This window comes from Notamacropus eugenii, chromosome 1 (genome assembly GCF_028372415.1).
Source record: "Notamacropus eugenii isolate mMacEug1 chromosome 1, mMacEug1.pri_v2, whole genome shotgun sequence".
Taxonomy (NCBI): domain Eukaryota; kingdom Metazoa; phylum Chordata; class Mammalia; order Diprotodontia; family Macropodidae; genus Notamacropus; species Notamacropus eugenii.
The window spans coordinates 201161567-201181102 of NC_092872.1; the positions used below are offsets into that span (position 1 = coordinate 201161567).

At 39.2% G+C, this 19536-nt stretch overlaps 1 pseudogene; it reads right to left on the reverse strand.

Annotated features, from left to right (window-relative positions):
• Positions 1–6027: 6027 nt before the first annotated feature.
• Positions 6028–7400, reverse strand: LOC140514172 (alpha-enolase pseudogene; annotated as a pseudogene).
• Between the last annotated feature and the right edge of the window lie 12136 nt (positions 7401–19536).

Consider the following 19536-nt stretch of genomic DNA (forward strand, 5'->3'; position numbering starts at 1 on the left):
TAGCCCAATACAGGCCTCTAGGCTTGGCAGGGATCCTTTAATGAGAGGAAGAAAGGGTGACTGCTCCAGCTCCTGAGCACAGAAGCAAAAGTGTGTATGTTGTTTCATACACATTAGCTCATCTTATCGTAATTACAATTCTGTGAGGTATGTAGTACAGCTATTAATAATCACACTTGATAGAGAGAAATAGTCTCAGAGATGTGAGATGACTTTTTCAAACTACATATCTAGCCTTCCCTGGTCTGGAAGGGTCAATTGTATGGGACTTTCTTCTAATAAGGAAAGAATCCCATAACATTAACCCTCCTAGCCAAGGGGTTCATTGATGAGCAGCAGAGCCAGAAGTGAAACCCCAGGCTTCTGACTCCACATCCAATGTGCTTTCCACAGTCCCATAACTGGTCTCTCAGGCCCCTGGCTTGTTTCCTCATTTGTTGTTCTGTCAGTAAACACTGATAAAGTCTCCACAATGTACCATTTGCGAAAAGCAGCCAATCACCTATGACCAACTTTCTTCAGAAAATGGCTGTGAGGATAAAATTTGATGACAGGTAGGAAAAATATTTTGCAGCAAAAAGTGCTTCATAAGGTATAAGAATTGTGATGGTGAGCACACACTAAAGTACTGTTTTGAAATTAGAATTTGAAATGGATTCAGGACTGCCTCACCTTTTACCAGCTGTACCTCCCTGGGAAAGTCACTTATCCCCTCTGGACCAATGCTTGTTCATCTGTAAAATGAGGAGGTGGGACTTGACAGCCTCTAAAATTCCTTTCCAGCTCTAAATCACTGCTTTTTTTGCCACTTTGTCATTATCCACTTATATCTCTGGGGCAGCTAGGTGGCATAATAGATAGAATGCTGGACCTGAAGTTGGGAAGATACATCTTTGTAAGTTCAAATCTGACCTCAGACACTTACTAGCTGTATGACCCTGAACAAGTCACTTAACCCTGTTTGCCTCAGTTTCCTCCTCTGTAAAATGAGCTGGAGAAGGAAATAACAAACCACTCCAGAATCCTTGCCGAGAAAACCCCAAATGGGGTCACAAAGAGTCAGACTTGACTGCATAACAACAACAACGAAAACCATATCTTTTCTGAGGGAGCCATATTCATTGTCAACTGAATCCTCCACCTTTACTGTTTGCTCTCCCTAACCCAGGGCTACTCATCTAATTCTGAGATTCAGGGTCAGTTATATTGCAATTCAAGCTCAGTGTCTCAACACTTCGCCCCCCCCCCCCCCCCCCCCCCGCCGGTGGATTTTACTTCTTTGGCAAGCAGTACACTGAAAATAAGAGTGAATTTATTGGTGCACTCTGTAAGCTAGAACTGAATGGATGAAGATTTGCCAGTTGTTTAGATCTGTAAACTGAGTACGGATAAGAAGTGCTATGGTGCTGTGGATGATGTTTGGTGTGTAATGAGAGCCCAGTAAACACAGTATGATATCATGGAAAGAGGACCTGGGTCTGCATTTTGATTCCTCCATTTCACTACAGCATCTCGAAGGACAAGTCACTTTAACTCTCCGGGTCTCAGTTTCCTTATTTGCAAAATGACTGGATAACTGCTTGTGTTTGTCCTTCCCTTTTAAAGAGGACCATGACATCAGGGAAATGACAACATGACTTTCAGTTGACTTTGATTTGAGTGAAGGACGGCTGTGCTAGGTCACCAGCCTCACTTTCTCCTCCAGAGTCATCTGGATCCAGTGATCAGAGACTCATCAAGATCATTGGAGATGACCCAGGATGCAAGGGGAGACCCTGAATGTAGAGACAACTTCTAAGGTCCATTCCTATCTAGATACTGATTCTGAGAGCCTGTTGAGAGGCTGATTCTGTGTACTATATAGAGACACCTAGTGGTAAAAAGCTATATCTGAGCTTTAGTGTTAAGGAAGTAATGCTCGTAAGGTAATTTATAGAATAACAAATACCATAAGGGAAGGTTTCTTTGCACCTTTGAGAAGATTCTGCCTGGTGGAAAGAACAAGCAGTTAGGATGTCTGGTTTCTAGTCTAAGCTCTGCAGCTATCAATGATGTGAATTCACAAGTCATTTAACCACTTTTGGGACCAACTATGATGCATAATGGTTAAAGCGGGTGATCTCTAAGGCCTCCAGCCGCTAAAATATATGATCCTGAGACTGCTAGATATTCTCTGTATATGTAATTTTTCCACATTTCATTTCTTTGCCTAAGATCTCTAAACAGTATAATATGTTAGGTGGAAAATAAGCTATAAAAATGAATGCTAAATTTTTTTGCTTACATGTAATTGAGGAAAAATAAAATAAAAATTAATTGGAGAAAAAAAAGTAAGCTGCAGTATTTATATAAATCATGACATGCAGCACACAGCTCACCACACCTCTATTTCTAGTTTTCATCAGCCTGAATTCTTGTGACCCTTCTGTCTTAATAGAATAGACACTGGATTCTCAGCACTGAGATCTAGCAACCCTTTTAAAATGTGCCAGAGGAAAATCCTTAATATACTACCTTATACACACTCCAATGGTAAAATAGCAAAAACTGCTAAAAATTCAGTTGAGTTTTTCATGGGGCTGTGATGAAACAGGCCCTCAGTTACTTTGTTGGAAGACCTACAGATAGATGATTTTGCAGTCGGTTATTTTGCAGACAGGTGTAAGTATTTGGGAGAGCAATATAGAAGTATACAAATGAAACACAAAATATGATACCTTTTAACCCAACAGTCCCATAGCTAGGGATCCGGCATCATAAAATGTGAAAAAATAAAACATCAGCAACAACAAAAAACAATTGTAGGAACAACAATATTCCTATATGTTATATTTGTAATAGCCAAAAAAAAAATAATAAAAGAATGGATACTCCCTTAACAATCAATGAAAGGAAACTAGTTGAATAATTTATGCTACAACTGTTATTCAGTTATTTCAGTCTTGTCAGACTCTTCAGGACCCCATTTGGGGTTTATTTGACAGAGATATTGGAATGGTTTGCCCTTTCCTTCTCTAGCTCATTTTTACAGGTGAGGAAACTGAGGTGACTTGCCCAGGGTCACACAGCTGGTAAGTGTCTAAGGTCAGATTTAAACTCAGGTCTTCCTGACTCCTGGCCCAGTGTTTTATCTACCTACATACCCTGTGATACATTAATGGAATGGTGCTACATGGTACTATTAAAAAGGAAAAAATTTTAAATATATAAAGATATATAAAAAGGTCTATTAGATGATACACAAAGAAACAAGTTATAATAGCAAGGACTCCAGCTTACACAGGAGGGCCTGCCATACAGGTTCTTAGATCTGCTTTACTAAAAGGAAAACAACTTTTGAGGGGTCAACAATCTACTTTAGTTAAGCACATATATCATTCACTTAGTTCAGGGGAAAAAGTCATCACCCTGAACTTCAGAGAAAATAAAGAGAAATAAAGACCAAAAGGCAGGGCTTCCAACTGTCTTTTCATAAGCAGTACATATATTACAGATCAACAGACAGATCCAGCTGTCTGACCATTACATATTTGCATAGTTACCAGAGAGAGAAGCACCAATATTTGGGTTTTCAAAACCAGGGAACTCCTTAGCAGCTACTTAGAGTCTTGTCTGGCCAAACAAATACTTCCAATGAGTAAGCTCTAAATCAAAAACTCGCCTCAGAGTACATATATATACATATGTGTGTGTATGTATATACACTTTTCAGAGCCAGAGGGCATCACAACCCTTGAGAACAAGTGCCTCATTAGAAATTAACAAAAGGTGTAGGCCTTTCTACAAAACAAATCTCCCCTAATCAATCTTCCTTTAATGGCAGGCCCATTAATGGGTAGGGAATATCTTTAATTTTCATTAACATAGTTAACATTATGCCAGCAGAACCAAAGGCCGCATTCAATCCTTTACTTCATTAAAATCATATTTAATCCAATATGGTTACATTATAATATGTAATGACTATTCCTAGGGGATTTGTTGTATCCCCTGTATCTATGACAGTGCCTTATACACAGTAGGCATTTGCTATTTCTTGATTGAACTACATATTCCTGGGGTTCATTTTATAATTGAGAATTTTAAGCTACATCTGTGTCACTGTATTTATGAGTCATTATCCTAAGCCAATCCTCCATTTTTCAGACTGTGTCAGACTGGAGCACTTGATGATCAATTTACTTGGCAATCCCAAATGCTCCTTACTACTCTCTTTGGGACCTACACCATAAATTGTGGGATCAGACTATTGTCATTACCTCCATGATCCTGAGAAACACTGATGTTTCCAACTTGGATTTCTACTGTACATTTCTGCTAAAACTCAGTGGTAGGATTGTCACTTTGAAGGGAAGCTTACAGGGAAGAACACAAAAGAAGGAACCCCCTCTTTTACTGCCTGTTCCTTCTCTCACATGCATATTCCTACAAATCTACTTGCTATACCACAACTCTCCTTCCTACAAATCTCCTAAGGAAAAGAGAGCAAAAGATGGGTCTGGACACATATTAATACATTCAGTTATCATACAGAAAGATCTAAGGGTCATAGGAGACATGAAACTCAGCATTAGTCAGCTAGGTAATGTTATTCTTTAGATAGCAAGAGAGAGACAGTAAGACAGAGAAACAGAAAGAGAAGCAGAGATGAAGATAGACAGTCAAACAAAATGCACTCCCAAGATGTAGAAAGAGTCTCTAAAAATGTATCAAGCACCTACTTATGTGCTAGACACTGTGTTAAACATTGGATACAAAGACAGGTGAAAGTCAGCTTCTGTTCTCAAGGAGCTCACGGTCTAATGAGAGGAAGACAACATGCAAACAACTATGTACAAACAAGATATTTAGAGGACAAATGAAAGATTAAGAATTAAGAGAGAGAAGGGATTTTAGCTGGGATATAAAGGAAGCCCAGGGAAGGCAAGAGACAGAGATGAGGTGAGAGTACATCCTAGGCATAAGGGACAGCCAGAGAAAATGCCCAAGCTTGGGAGAAGGAGCAGGTATATAAACGTTGATATATTCTTCTGATCAAGGATTTTTTTTACAACTCTTAAGACATTTATCTGGCTGATAACATGCTCATATAATTGTTCAAGTACTGAAATGGAAAAACTGAAGCACAGTAAATTAAATGATTTCCCCAAGGTCAATTGAGAGCTCTAAAGAGTGTCCAGCGGTGGTCTTAGCTAACTCCTGGTCCGTTGCTCCTTGCTAAATTTGTCCTTCCCACACATACACCTACCCCCACCCCTGCTGCCATGTAAGTTGGGACACCTTCCAACTTACATTTTCATGTCTTTCTGAAGTCACATGAATTCATCTGTTCATAGCTGTCTATAGTTAGCTTTGATCACTTCCGCATGCAAAGTGAAGTGTTTATTACTCATCAGTATTTTTTCAATAAGGCTTATCAGCAATCAGACAGACAGATTAAATCCTAAGTTTTTTGATTAAAATAGCTATAAAACTTTGTGAACTTTCTTTGGGGGAAAATGTGTAATAATTACAGCACCTAGTTCAAAATAAAGAAGAACTATAATAATAGATTATGAATCTTAAATGGCAACATATTCTGTGGAATCCAAGTTATGAAAGCAAACTGGCAGCCATGTCAGTGATGCATAATTCAAAGCTGCATGATATAGCATGACGCTGATAAAATATCTCCTCAGGCAGGTTACTTCCCAGCTATGTGTCTCAGTTTCTTCAACTGTAAAATAAGGGGATTGGGCCAGATGACTTCTCAAGTCCTCTTGAGATCCAAAGCTGCATGATTTGTAATTCTAACACCTTTTCCTCATACAAAAATATGTTGCTTGTCCTTTTTTTTTTTTTTTTTTTTGGGGGTTACTGAATACTTTTATTCTGCACATAGAAGCCACTAAGATTTGGCCTTTGGGCTCATCGGGCTGCATCACAAGTACATGGCTCCACACATCAACACCAGGGTTGGGGGACAGAACAGGTCAATCTATCCCAGTCACAAGATGATAAAGGGTGTTCTGACAGAGAGCCAGATGATCAGGTAGTCTCCAGTATAAGACAGTTCTAATGAAGCAGTGAGAACATCACAGAAAGGTTGAAGTGAGAGGGAAGTTAAGCAGCAGAGGCCCTTGCCCCCAAAACAAGACTGGTCTAGTACTTGGTGCTGCCCATTATTAGGACAGGAGCAGATTTCTATAGAGGTGATTGGCTCCTGTGAGCTCTTAGGCCTCCTAGCCACAGAGCTTACTTGGCCCGAGGGTTTCTGAAGTTCCTTCCAGCAAATTTAGCCTTGCTGCCCAGCTCTTCCTCAATTCTGAGAAGCTGGTTATACTTGGCCAGACACTCAGATCAGCAGGGGGCACCAGTCTTGATCTGCCTAGTGCAGAGACCCACCACCAGGTCTGCAATGAAGGTATCTTCAGTCTCCCCAGAACGATGGAAAACCATTACTCCCCACCCATTGGACTGGGCCAGCTTGCACGCCTGGAGAGATTCAGTCACAGAGCCAATCTGGTTCACTTTGAGTAGGAGGCAATTGCAAGCCTTCTCATTCACAGCCTTTTCAATTCGCTTGGGATTGGTCACTGTGAGATCATCTCCTACCACCTGGATGCCGGCAGTAGCAGTGAAATTTTTCCAAGCTTCCCAATCATCCTGGTCAAAGGGATCTTCAATAGACACCACTGGATAATCCTTGATGAAGCTCTTATAGAGGTCCCCAAGCTCAGAAGGGGGGATGTATCTGCTGGAATCATCAGGAGACTTGAAGTCTAAATCATATTTCCCAGATCGGAAGAATTCAGAGGCAGCAACATCCATGCCAATTACGACCTTATCAGTATAGCCAGCCTTACCAATAGCATCCTTTAGCAGGTCCAGAGCTTCTTTATTCTCTAGGATGTTAGGAGCAAAGCCACCCTCATTCCCTACGTTGGTGGCATCTTGTCCATATTTCTGCTTAATCACACTCTTCAAGTTGTGGTAGACCTCAGCTCCAATGCGCATGGCCTCCTTAAAGTTTGCTGCTCCAACAGGGAGGATCATGAACTCCTGCATGGCCAACTTGTTACCAGCATGGGAGCCACCATTGATCACGTTGAAGGCTGGAACGGGCAGGATGACTTCATCGTTGCCTGCAAGGTCAGCAATGTGATGGTACAGGGAGACACCTTTCTCAGCAGCTCCGGCCTTACAAACAGCCAGAGACACTCCCAAAATGGCATTTGCACCAAATTTAGATTTATTTTCAGTGCCATCCATCTCTATCATCAATTTGTCGATCTTCTCTTGCTCCACAACATTCAATTTCTTGCTAATCAGGGTCGGGGCAATAGTTTTATTGATGTGCTCAACCGCTTTTGAGACACCTTTCCCCATGTAGCGGGTCTTACCATTGTCTCGGAGTTCCAGGGCTTCATGGATACCAGTAGAAGCACCAATCTGACTGATAGAATTCTCTTAGAGAAAGCCTGGCTATCTCTTACTGCTACATAAACCATATGGAAGTACACAAAGATACTGCAATTTCTTAAGCAGAGGGGAACTCCCTTCATCCAACACTATGGCATCGTAGTGTTGTAACTTCATGGATGAGGCTTGGAGAGCTGTACAAAGCACACAGGTTAAATGACTTGTGCAGGGCCACAGAGATAGTGTCAGCAGTGGTATCTGAACCCAGGTTTTTCTGACTCTAAGCACAGCCCTAGTGCCTATTGTTGTTCAGTTTTTCAGTCATGTCCAACACTTCATGACCCAGTTTGAGGTTTTCTTGGCAAAGATACTGGAGTGGTTTGTGATTTCCTTCTCCAGATCATCTTACAGATGAAGAAACTGAGGCAAAGAAGGTTGAGTGACTTGCCCAGGCTCACATAGCTATTAGGTGTCTGAGGCCAGATTTGAACTTAGAAAAATGAGTCTTCCTAACTTCAAGACCAGCACTATATCTTCTGTGACACCTAGCTACCCCAAGTACTCTATGTATGATGCTCTAATTGTAGATCCCGAGAATCTATAGATTCATAAGACATTAGGACTAGAATAGGACCTGGGGTTCATCTAGTCCAACCCTCTTATTTTATGGGTGAGAAAACTAACACCTGGAAATATAAAACAACTTGACCAAGACCATAGGGGTCCCAAGAGTTGCACAGAGAATTTAACCCCAAGTATTCTGACTCCAAATATCACCAGCAACTCTGAGTCTAACCAACAACCACTTCACATATACCTGAACAAATGCATTCAGAGTTCAGAGTAGGAGACTGACAAATATGTACATAGCCTGGCTTGGAATAATATCAAGGGGCTTCCCCCCTCCTCTCTAGTTTCAGAAATACAGGATGTTTATATTATATATAACATCTAGAGGTTATTTCAGAGTCAGTGTCTTGTCTTTAGAGCTCTCTTAGAGGATCATGATTATTTCTTTTCTGTCAAGCTTGAATACATTTCAGCAGACGGAAAGAAATAATAAACAATTACTTTAGGAAGTGGAGAGATGAATTCCAATGCCCCTGAGTTTTGGGCCTTGGGAAGTGCACCATTCGTACTTTGACTCATCAACTTAAGGTTTGAAGTGTTATGTGGCATTGAAGACTCAATTAAAGAATAAGGAACAATCCCGTTTCACAGGCAACACACTCACATTTGCTCTCTTTTGGCAATACCTCCTCTCCCCCATAAATTAATCTTGAATATGAATGCTCTTGTCCAGGTAAGTGACTGATGCCACTGACCTGCATGTAATCAATGTGTTAAAAGACAAGGCAACCAGGGACCTTGAAGCTTAATGTGTTCTTAAGGAAAGTACTACGGCAACAGAGCCAAGTTTCAGCTTCTTGGTGATGCAACAAATGGATTGCAAAGACCAAGTCAAGCAAGCCACATAGAACCTTCTAAGAAAAAGAGAACCCTGGTGCTTCCTTTTTAACAGGAAGAATATACCTTTTGATCTAGTGCACTAGTTGAATTCATTTCTCCTTCTCCTCTTTCTGCCTTCCATGCCAAGATCAGAACCATGACGAGCAATGTTGAGCCTCCAAGAAAATACCATTGAGGAAGAGGGTCAACTTGTAAACCCATGATGTCAGGGAAAAGGATGATACCAGCAGGACCTAACACTACCAGAGTACAACCACAATGTGAAAGGATGAACACCATCTGATAGATTCCTGTTTTTCTTCATTTTAAGAATAAATTTTTGATTTTTTAAAATTGTTAAGCATTTAATTGTTTTCCATCTCATCTTTTCCCACCCACAAAAAAGAAAGAAAAAAAGGAAGAAATTAAGAATGGAAGGAAGGAAGGAAGGAAGGAAGGAAGGAAGGAAGGAAGGAAGGAAGGAAGGAAGGAAGGAAGGAAGAAAGAAAGAAGGGGATGGGGGAGGGAGGAAGGACCTTTACGTCATATAAGCATAGTATAACAAAACACATTTCCACATTAACCACATCCAAAAATTGTGATTCTCATGATGCAAATTTTGCCTATCATCTCTCTGTCTCAAGATGGGCAGCATTATTCTTTATTAAGTCCTCTGAAGTCTTGGGTGATCATTTCATTGGTCAGAGTTCTTAAGTCAGAATTGTTTGTTTTTACAGTACTGATGTTATAATATAAATCATTCTCCTTGTTATGCTCACTTCACTCTGTATCATTTTGTACAAGTTTTCCCAGGTCTCTGAAACCATCTTTAATTCATTTTTATCGCTAGCTAGCCATAGCAAAATGGAAAATGGAAAAGTAAATTCGATTGTTTCTATACCACACCAAGTATGCTTATCTGTTGCATTCCTTCAGTAGAATGAGAATTCCTTGAAAGCAGGGACTGTTTTGTCTTTAAATCTAGAGCATCTAGGTCAGTGCCAAGCTCTTGATAAGTATTTGTTGAATTTGAACTAAATCTGATGGCATTCCAGATACTGCCTCCCAATGGTTCCATACTTCTTATTTGGCATGTTCCCTTGTTCAGTCTCTTATCAACAACTACATGTATACATTTTGCTTACCCAGCTAAACTATAAACAGCAGGGACTGCATCTTCCTCTTTGTTTTATGTCCATGTGGTAGGTATTTAATAAATGCTTGTTTACTGAATAGGTCCAGCAGTTGTTAAGTACTTTTGAGAAAACTAGAGTCTAATCCTCTCATTCTACAGATGAGGAAACTGAGGTCCAGAGAAGGGAAGCCATTTGCCTGAAGTCACAGGGCCAGTAAATGTTAAACCCATATCTTCTGATTCTGGATCCAGTGCTTTCCCCATTGTACCACAAGCCATTCCTGAGCCATGTCACAATTTCACCTCTAGTCCTTGGTGAAAAATGACAATCATCAAGCAAATTGGTATCCCACATGAAACAATTAGACAACTAAAAGGAGAGGAGTCCAGCATACACAGTTGTCTTTAAAAGAGAGTTTTGAAAGTCTGTTTCAGATCTAGGATCTGCCCTCCAATGTTCAGAGTTAGACCCAATTTTCAGCATTTAAGTAAATTCAATTAAAATGTACTTTTTTGGCTCTGCCTCCTTTCTTTTTCCAAATTTATTAATTTGTTTGTTTTCAGTTTTCTACAATCACTTCCATAAGTTCCAAATTTTCTCCCCCTCTCTCCCCCTTCTTTCCCCAAGACAGCATACAATTTTTGGGGGGCTTTACACATACATTCCTATTAAACACATTTTTCACATTTATCATGTTGCATAGAAGAATTAAATGAATAGTAGAAACCATGAAAAACAAAACATAACAAAAGAGAAAATAGTCTGTTTCATTCATATTCTGACTCTATAGTTCTTTCTCTGGATGTGGATGGTATTTTGCATCAAGAGTCCTTTGGAAATGTTTTAGGTCCTTGTGTTGCTGAGAAGGGCTAAGTCTATCAAAAACAGTCTTCATATACTGTGGCTGTTACTGTGTATAATATTCTCCTGGCTCCGCTCACTTCACTAAGCATTAGTTCATATAAGTCTTTCCAGGTTTTTCTGAAGTCATTATTTCTTATAGCACAATAGTATTGCATTACATTCATATACTACGATTTGTTCAGCCATTCCCCAACCAATGAACATCCCCTTGATTTCCAGTTCTTGACCACCACAAAAAGAGCTGCTATAAATATTTTTGTACATGTGGGTCCTTTTCCCATTTTTATGATGTCTTTGGGATACAGACCTAGAAGCAGTATTGCTGGGTCAAAGGGTATGTACATTTTTATAGCCCTTTGGGCATAGTTCTAAATTACTCTCCAGAATGGTTGGATCAGCTCACAGCTCCACCAACAATGAATTAGTGCTCCAACTCTCCCACATCTTTTCCAGCACATATCATTTTCCTGTTTTGTCATGTTAACTAATCTGATAGGTGTGATGTGGTACCTCAGAGTTGTTTTGATTTGCATCGCTCTAATCAGTAGTAATTTAGAACAATTTTTCATATGGCTATAGATAGCTTTAATTTCTTCCTCTGAAAACTTTCTGTTCATATCCTTTGACCACTTATCAATTGAGAAATGACTTGCATTCTTGTAAATTTGACTCAGTTCTCTATATATTTTAGAAATGAGGCCTTTATCACAGACACTAGTTATCAAAATTCTTTCCCAGTTTTCTGTTTCCCTCCTAACCTTGGTTGCATTGGCTTTATTTATACAAAATCTTTTCAATTTAATGTAATCAAAGTTATCCATTTTGCACTTCATAATGTTCTCTCTCTTTCTTGTTTGGTCCGAAATTTCTCCATTCTCCACAAATCTGACAAATATGCTAGTCCTTGCTCCTCTAGTTTTTTTATGGTATTAGCCTTTATACCTAGATCATGTACTCATAAAATGGATTTTTTAAAAAATTGAACCATGCTGCTGAAGGACTTTGGTCTCTATACTCAAATTAGGTCCCAAATTAGGGTTACCTAAAAACCTCTAAGAGGGAAGTCAGCAAATCTGTCCTGATTACTTCCTGGCATATACAAAGTAATACAGTTGTCTTGGTGCCTCCTCTTCCTCTATCCTCTTGCCTTCTGTTACCTATGTATAAAAGGCAGTGCTTGAATCCACACTGGAACAGAAGACAGATGAGAAGCCTCAGCCAAACACCTATTGCCCACTCTTTCTGGTGCTAGGGATTTCTTCTTCTTAACCTAAAAAACAAGAAGACACAAATAATAAAAACAAAGTAAATACTTCTTTTTGGGGCAAAGTAGAAACAAAATTACTGCAACTTCTAATAATAATTGCTAACATTTATATAGGATTTACTATGTGCCCAGGTACTGTGCTAGATACCACAGTGAAATTGTTAAGCACCATGGCATCTGGGGATTTATTTAGCTTTATCCTACATGGTACTGAGCAAATCAGGTTGCATTCCCTCTCCCTCTCCATCCCTCCCTCCCTCTCTCTTTCCCCTCTCCCACCATCCCCTGCACTCATTTACCATTTTATAAAGGTAAAAAAGGCTAAAATATTTCCTAGCACCAGTTGTTGAAGTTATGTCTTTCTCCTTCACTGACTGCCTTCTTGAGTCATTGTTCAATCAGAAAAATATCTTCTTGATACCCTATAGCTTATAAATGATTCTAATGGTACTTAATCATACATACCCCATTTCATAAACCCAACAATCCACTCCTTTATTAACACTCCCCTCAACCTCTCCTCCACCCTAATGCTCCATTCCAAATCTACTCACCCCTTCCATTGTGTTCTCTAGAATAGCTAGTGTGTTACAAGTAACAAACTTGATTTCATCTTAAAAGTTTTTCTTTCTTGTTCCTTCCATCATCTTACTCTCACTGAGATTGGTTCTCTCTTGATACAATGAATTCAGGTAACCCTTTCTAGTAACTGTCATACTTTCATTCATAGCTTTCAACTCATTGATCTGGTGGACAAGATGAAAGATTCTTTACTCCCCATTATAACTTTCAGACACTTCCTCTACCACCATTGCGCAGCAATCTCTCCACTGTGAAGATTTGTGCTATTTATTCCAATTTATCGTTCAACCCAGATTCTGTTGACTATTATTTATGAACCTCCATGACATACATTCTCCTTTCTTCCTCAATGAGTTCAAAGCCTGACTCATAGGCTTTCTACCACAACTCTTGTCTTCATACTAAGGGACTTCAAAATGTATATTGATACTCCCTCAAATACCTTAACCTCCTGGTTTTTCAATCTGCTCATTTCTCATGACCTCCTCCTCAGGTCTACTCAACTACACACAGATATGGTCAGAAGCTTGACTTTCCCATCACCCACCAGTGTTCCAATCCATGCTCATGAACTCTGAAACTCCTTCATCTGATCATAATCGTTTGTTGTTCCCTAGTCCTAACCCTGTTTTTCATCCTTTCTGTGGCCTCCAACTGCTCCACCCTAGTCATTTCACAAGCCACTACTCCTGTGTTTGATACACTGTCTTCTCTTTCATATTTCAGCCCTTTGATAAATCAATTCTACGTTGGCCTCAATATTCAAATTATTTTACCCCCTGGCACTACTGCCTACCATGCCTTGTCAAAATTCAACCTTAGATTATTCCCACCATCTGCCTCCTTTGTTATTTTCATACATTGCTGAATGGAACTTGAGAACATTATAAAACAATGTTGATTGGGTCCACAATAAATTTAGGTTACATAAGCAGTTAGGTCATGCAGTGGATAGAGCTCTAGGCCTGAAGTCAAGAAGACTCATCTTCCTGAGTTCAAATCTGGCCTCAGATAATTATTAACTAGGTGACCCTGCACAAGTCATTGTTTGCCTCAATTGCTTATCTGTAAAATGAGCTGGAGAAGGAAATGGCAAAGCATCTTTGCCAAGAAAACCCCAAATTAGTTCATGAAGAGTTGGACATGACTGAAACAAGTGGACAGCAACCTCAACTTGTCTGTCTTTGGAAAAAAACAAGCCTTCTACCTTCTGTGTTCAATTCACTATTCTATTCACCACAAAACCTATCCAAACACTTTCATCTCTCCTCAGTCTCTCATCCCCATTCTCCCTGACATTGTCCTGAGCTGAGAACCTTACCTTATACTTCTCAGAAAAAAAAAAAAACCCGAGGTCATGTTGCACCGGTAGAAAAAACAAAAATTGTTCAGCGATTGGGTATATGAGAGGAAGGAGAGTAAGGAATTGAAGATGACACCTGTTTTGAGAACACTAATGCTTTTAACAGAAATAGGGAACTTTAGAAGATACTTGGGTTAGGGCGAAAGATGATGAGTTTTGCTTTGGACATGTTAGGTATGAAATGTCTAGGTCTTCCAGTTCAAAAACACCCAATAGACAGTGATCCCTTCAAATAGGCTTTTAAGGATTGGTAGGATGTGGGAAGTTTGTATGTAGCTCCCTCAAAAGACTTGTATTTAACTCTTTAAACATATATGTATGTATGTATATATATATATGATTATATATTGCATATATTTTGAATATGTATAATCATACATAACTCTTTGGATATATAAATTATATATTTTGAATATACATAATTATAAAAAAATTTTATATTTATATTATATAATTGAATATAATCCTTTTTTTGTGGGGACCACATATGTCTTATACCTAATTCATTATCCTTCCTAGAGCCCATCACTAAGTGTGACGTAGGTATTCAGTAATAACAAGGACAGCTCACATTCACATTTCACTTCACAGTTTGCAAAGTCTTTCCCTCACAACAAACTTGTAAGAGAAGTGTTCACAGACTTTGAGGCAGGTGTGATGTTCTATTTTTGAGGTGATGGGATAAATTTTAATTATATTTGATAGTTCTATCTTCTTCCCAAATGTGGGTAGATGAAAGAAACATATCAATCTGGTTAACAAAGTAATCGTATGCAAATACAGATGGAGAGCCCAAACCCCACTATGTAATCTTTATTACTTCTTGATTTGCTGAGAGTAGCCCTGGAATTATAGATTGGATTAATGGACTCAATTCAGAGAGCCCAGGAGGACCTATTCCAGGCTTGGCTTAGGGGCGTTCTGTATATAAGATGCCATCTGGAGAAGAGGGTAGAAGAAACTCTGGGTTTGAGGGAATCAGAATGTTACAGTAGGCCTGGCAAGTCATATTTAATGAAATAATTAGGAAAGTTTGAGGGGTCTAGGACTAGATATATTTCTTTTACACAAACTCCTTGCATTGCTGTGAGTTTGCTTTGGTCTCCTTTCCCCTGTAAACAAATCCTAGACCACATATTCTTGTAGTCTGTAATATGTGGAGACTGAAGGTAGAAGGGAAAAGGAGACTATATTCCAGATGAGGACATTTAGCTCTAATATAAAGGACAGAAGAACGGGGAGAATAATAGGGAATAAGTGCAGAAAATCTCTGAACTCAGGAAGGCAGGCTAGCTCAGGAAATAACTTCAAAAGTCATAGGAGCATCTAGTGATCACAGAAGGCTTAGAAAGTAGACAAAAAAACCCTTTTCCCCCATCCCAGTTCCCCTCTCTACCTTCACTCTGAGTTGACCTATTTAATCTGTGTATGTATGTATGCATATATATACACATATGCATTTGAATTTACATATATGTATGTATATATGTGTGCATGTGTGTATACACACACACATATATATATCTTATGCATGTTATCATGCTGTCTCCCCCTTAGAATGTAAACAGGAAAAAGGCAGGCTTTATTCTTTTGCCTTTTCATGGTATCCCTAGAACTTTTTAGCATCCAGTACCTGGCCTGAAGTAAGCACTTGATAATTGATTCTTGATAACCATAGTGTTGTCATCGTTGTTGCTGTGGTTGTTGGAAAGTGAAAGCTCTTCGAACAAAAGCTGAGGAAGCCTTTTGGTGAGCCTCAGAGGAGGAGGCCCTGGGATCCTGGGAATCTGTTGCAGATTGGCAAGGCTTAAGTCTTCAGAAAGAACCTTTGACAGTGGGTAGTGAAAGTATTATCATCCCCATTTTCCCAGGTCAGGAAGAGAGATTATGACTTGACCAAGTTTACAAGGTTAATGCTGGAGTCAGGACTCAAACCTATGTCTTGTGCCACCAAATCCTGTGTTTTCTCAATAATTTCAGCTCTCAATAAGTATGTGTTCATTTAGAACCAGAAGATCATAGAATGTCAGAGCTGTGAGAGACTTTAGAGATTATCAAGTCTAATCTCCTCATTTTACAGATGATATAACTGAGATTCAGAGAGATTAAATGATTTCCCCCTAGTTAGTATTCAGTGGTCTCCTGGAAAGCAATTTTAAAATGTTCTTTGAAAGTGACTACAAGGACAAAATTTTAAAGATAAAACGGAACTCAAATGAAATATGAGAAGACGTCTCGAACTTATCCCTTCATGGAGGTGGAAAGTCCACAGGTATTACCCATTGCACATATTTTTGAACTTTTTCATTGTTTCAATCAATTTGGTTGATAATATTCCTCTCCAAAAATATTATTTGTTATATAGGATGCCTTCTGGGTGGGAAAGGGGGAAGGATACGTAAGATAGCTATAGTGATATGAAAAATGGAAAATATCAACTAAAACTTATTTTTAAAAAAGAAAAGAACTGCAATGTCCATATCCTTTGTCCCATAGATTTCCCTGCTAGACATATACCCCCAAGGAGATGAAAGACAACAAAAATGCTCCACAGACACCAAAATAATTATAGAAAGTCTGTTAGAGTAGCAAAGGACTTGGAAACAGAGTGAATGCCCATCACCTGGGGCTGAACAAATTGTGGTGGGTGAATGACTGTCCTGTAAGAAAAAAAGATTATGATAAATACAGGGAAGTCAGGAAAGACTTATTACAAGTGATGAAAAGTGAAGTAAAAATAACCAGGAAAACAATATGAATAATGATTACAACCATGTAAATCAAAAGGACAACAAAAAGCTAATCTGAATGTGGACAGATCACAACGACCAACCTTAGCCCTAAAGAAGAATTAAGAGAAACCACTACCTTCCACTTGTTTGCAGAGGTAGGAGGATTATGATTGTAGGATCTTACTATGGCAGTAGGATGTTTCAATGTTATGACATCAGATTTCTGATGACTTGGTTGGTTTCTTCTGTTTTTCTTCTTTGTTTTAAGGGATGGCTCTCAGGGAAGAGATGAGGGGAAAGAATACAGTAAGACATATAGGGTGATATAAATACAAAAGGTAGAGAGATATACATACATAGATGATACATGTGTATATGTATAAATATTATTTACATGTATATATGTGTGTTTTTAATGGTCAGGTATTGAGCCTCCAAAAAAGTTACATGTTTAAGACATATGGATCTTTTTAGATATTTTAAAATTCTGTGTTTGAGTGTTGTAGGAAGGGTTAGTAGACTGTTGTTTATTAGTATATAATAAATATTTGAACAGCTTCTTAACATGTACCATTTATAGATTTGTCTTCAGGGCAAACATATATACCCTTTAGGCAAAGGGGCAGGTGGAACCAAGAGACTAGAAATCAATATGCCTAGCTCTTCCTACCCTGATTCCACTTCTCATCCTTTGTGTCCAAGAAAGCATTCAGAGCATGCTGTCCTAGTCACAGAACATGGGTCAACAATCCTCCTTGCCCACGCCTGAAGCAAGGGTGAAGGGCACTATTGCGTATTTATTTATGGATACACATGAAGCATCAGTGTGTCCCAAATTTAAAATCATACTCCCTGCTATCCAACCCCAAATCATGTGCTGACCACCAATCTCCTGTGTCCAACTGTCCATTAGATATCTTGCAGTGGATGTTCAATAGATATCTTAAGCTCAACATGAACCCATCTTCCCCTCCAAAGCCTCCTCTCTTCCTAATTTTCCTATTACTGTCAAGGATATCATCATTCTCTCAGTTACCCAGACTCACAATTTAGGGGTCATCCTTGACTCCTCACTTCCTCTCCTCCCCCATATCTAATCTGTTGCTTCATATCATTTACCACATGTGCCCCCTTTTCTCATCTGACACTAACATCACCTAGATGCAGGCCCTCATCACCTCAGTTCCTGGACTATTGTAGTACCCTGATGATTGATCTGCCTGCCACAAGTATCTCCCCCCTCCAGTATTCACATGTCAAAGACTTCTTGCTAAAGCACAGGTATGACCATGTCACACACACACACACACACACACACACACACACACACATACACACTTCTCCATCCCTCATTCAATATATCCAGTGGCTACCTATTTCCTCCAGGATTAAATATAAAGTAATCTGTCATTCAAAGCCCACCATCATCTGCCTTCCTCCATCCCTTTCCAGTCTTCTTACACCTTACAGCACCCTTCCTACCACACACACATGCACACACATACACACACACACACACACACAGCCTTCTATCCAGTGACAATTGGCCTCCTTGCAACATGTTCCTCACACAAGAAACTACATCTCCTGACTTCAGGCATTTTCACAGACTATCCCCCATACATGAAATGCTCTCCCTTCTCATCTCTGCCTCCTGGATTCCCTGACTTTCTTCAGATCTCAGCTAAAATCTTACAACTTCTCCAGGAAGGTTTTCTTGATCTTCCTTGATTGTAGTGCCTTCCTTCTATTGATTATTTCCAATTTTTCCTATACATGGCTTATTTGTCCATAGACCATGGACTCCTTGAGAGCAGGGACTGTGTTTTGCTTTTCTTCGTATCTAATGTTTAGCAGGAGTGACTATGTGAGTTCACAAGGTAGCCAGAAAAACATCCCTCTCCAACTTTCCAGGGGCATAGTAAAAGATACTTCCTGGGATAACTCCCTGGCTATTCAACCACAGAGAAATAAATGCATCGTCTTATTATAGGATGAGATCAGCTGTTCTCCCTCTTGTGAGCAATGGGAAAGACTTACTCTGATAGGGTGAAGTTCTGGGTTGGTCCTGACTTGGGCAAGTTCCCTTGTAATTTTTGCTCAATATTAGAATGACAGGAGATACTTGTAGGTCATTCAAGAATTAACAAAAGGGGATTTACTTATTCATAGCAGGGAAAAGATATTCAACAAAGACATGCATTGAAAATACCGAGAATTGATTTAGTCGAACGAATTCCCCCCTATTCAGTTGTCTATGGTGGTCTGTCAGCCAACCATCAGAAAGTAGCTAGAGCTCTTCCTGGCTGTTTTGTCAAGTAAAGAAGTGATGTCATTAGCCTGAGCCATTAATCCTTTGGGCCAGTACTGGGAAATCCCAGGGTGCTTAGGATATTGTTCACACCACAAATGACAAGACAAAGAAATGACCTCTTAGCTCTTGATGGCATTGCCTAGAAGTCATTGCTGACTTACAGATGTGTCTCATTTTCTCCTAATTTTATCCATAAAATTGTTAATAAATTTGAATCACCTTATATCATTTGGAAATTCAATTCAATAAATGTTTATTTAGAAACTAGTATATGCAGGGTACTATGCTAGGTACTGGAGAAACAAAGGCTAAAATAATAGTCCCCACCTTTGGGGATATTATATTGTTGGGGAGTGAGAGAGGGAACAATATGATAGGCACACAAGTAAGTAAAAATAAATTAAAAATACAAATTTATTTAATTAAAT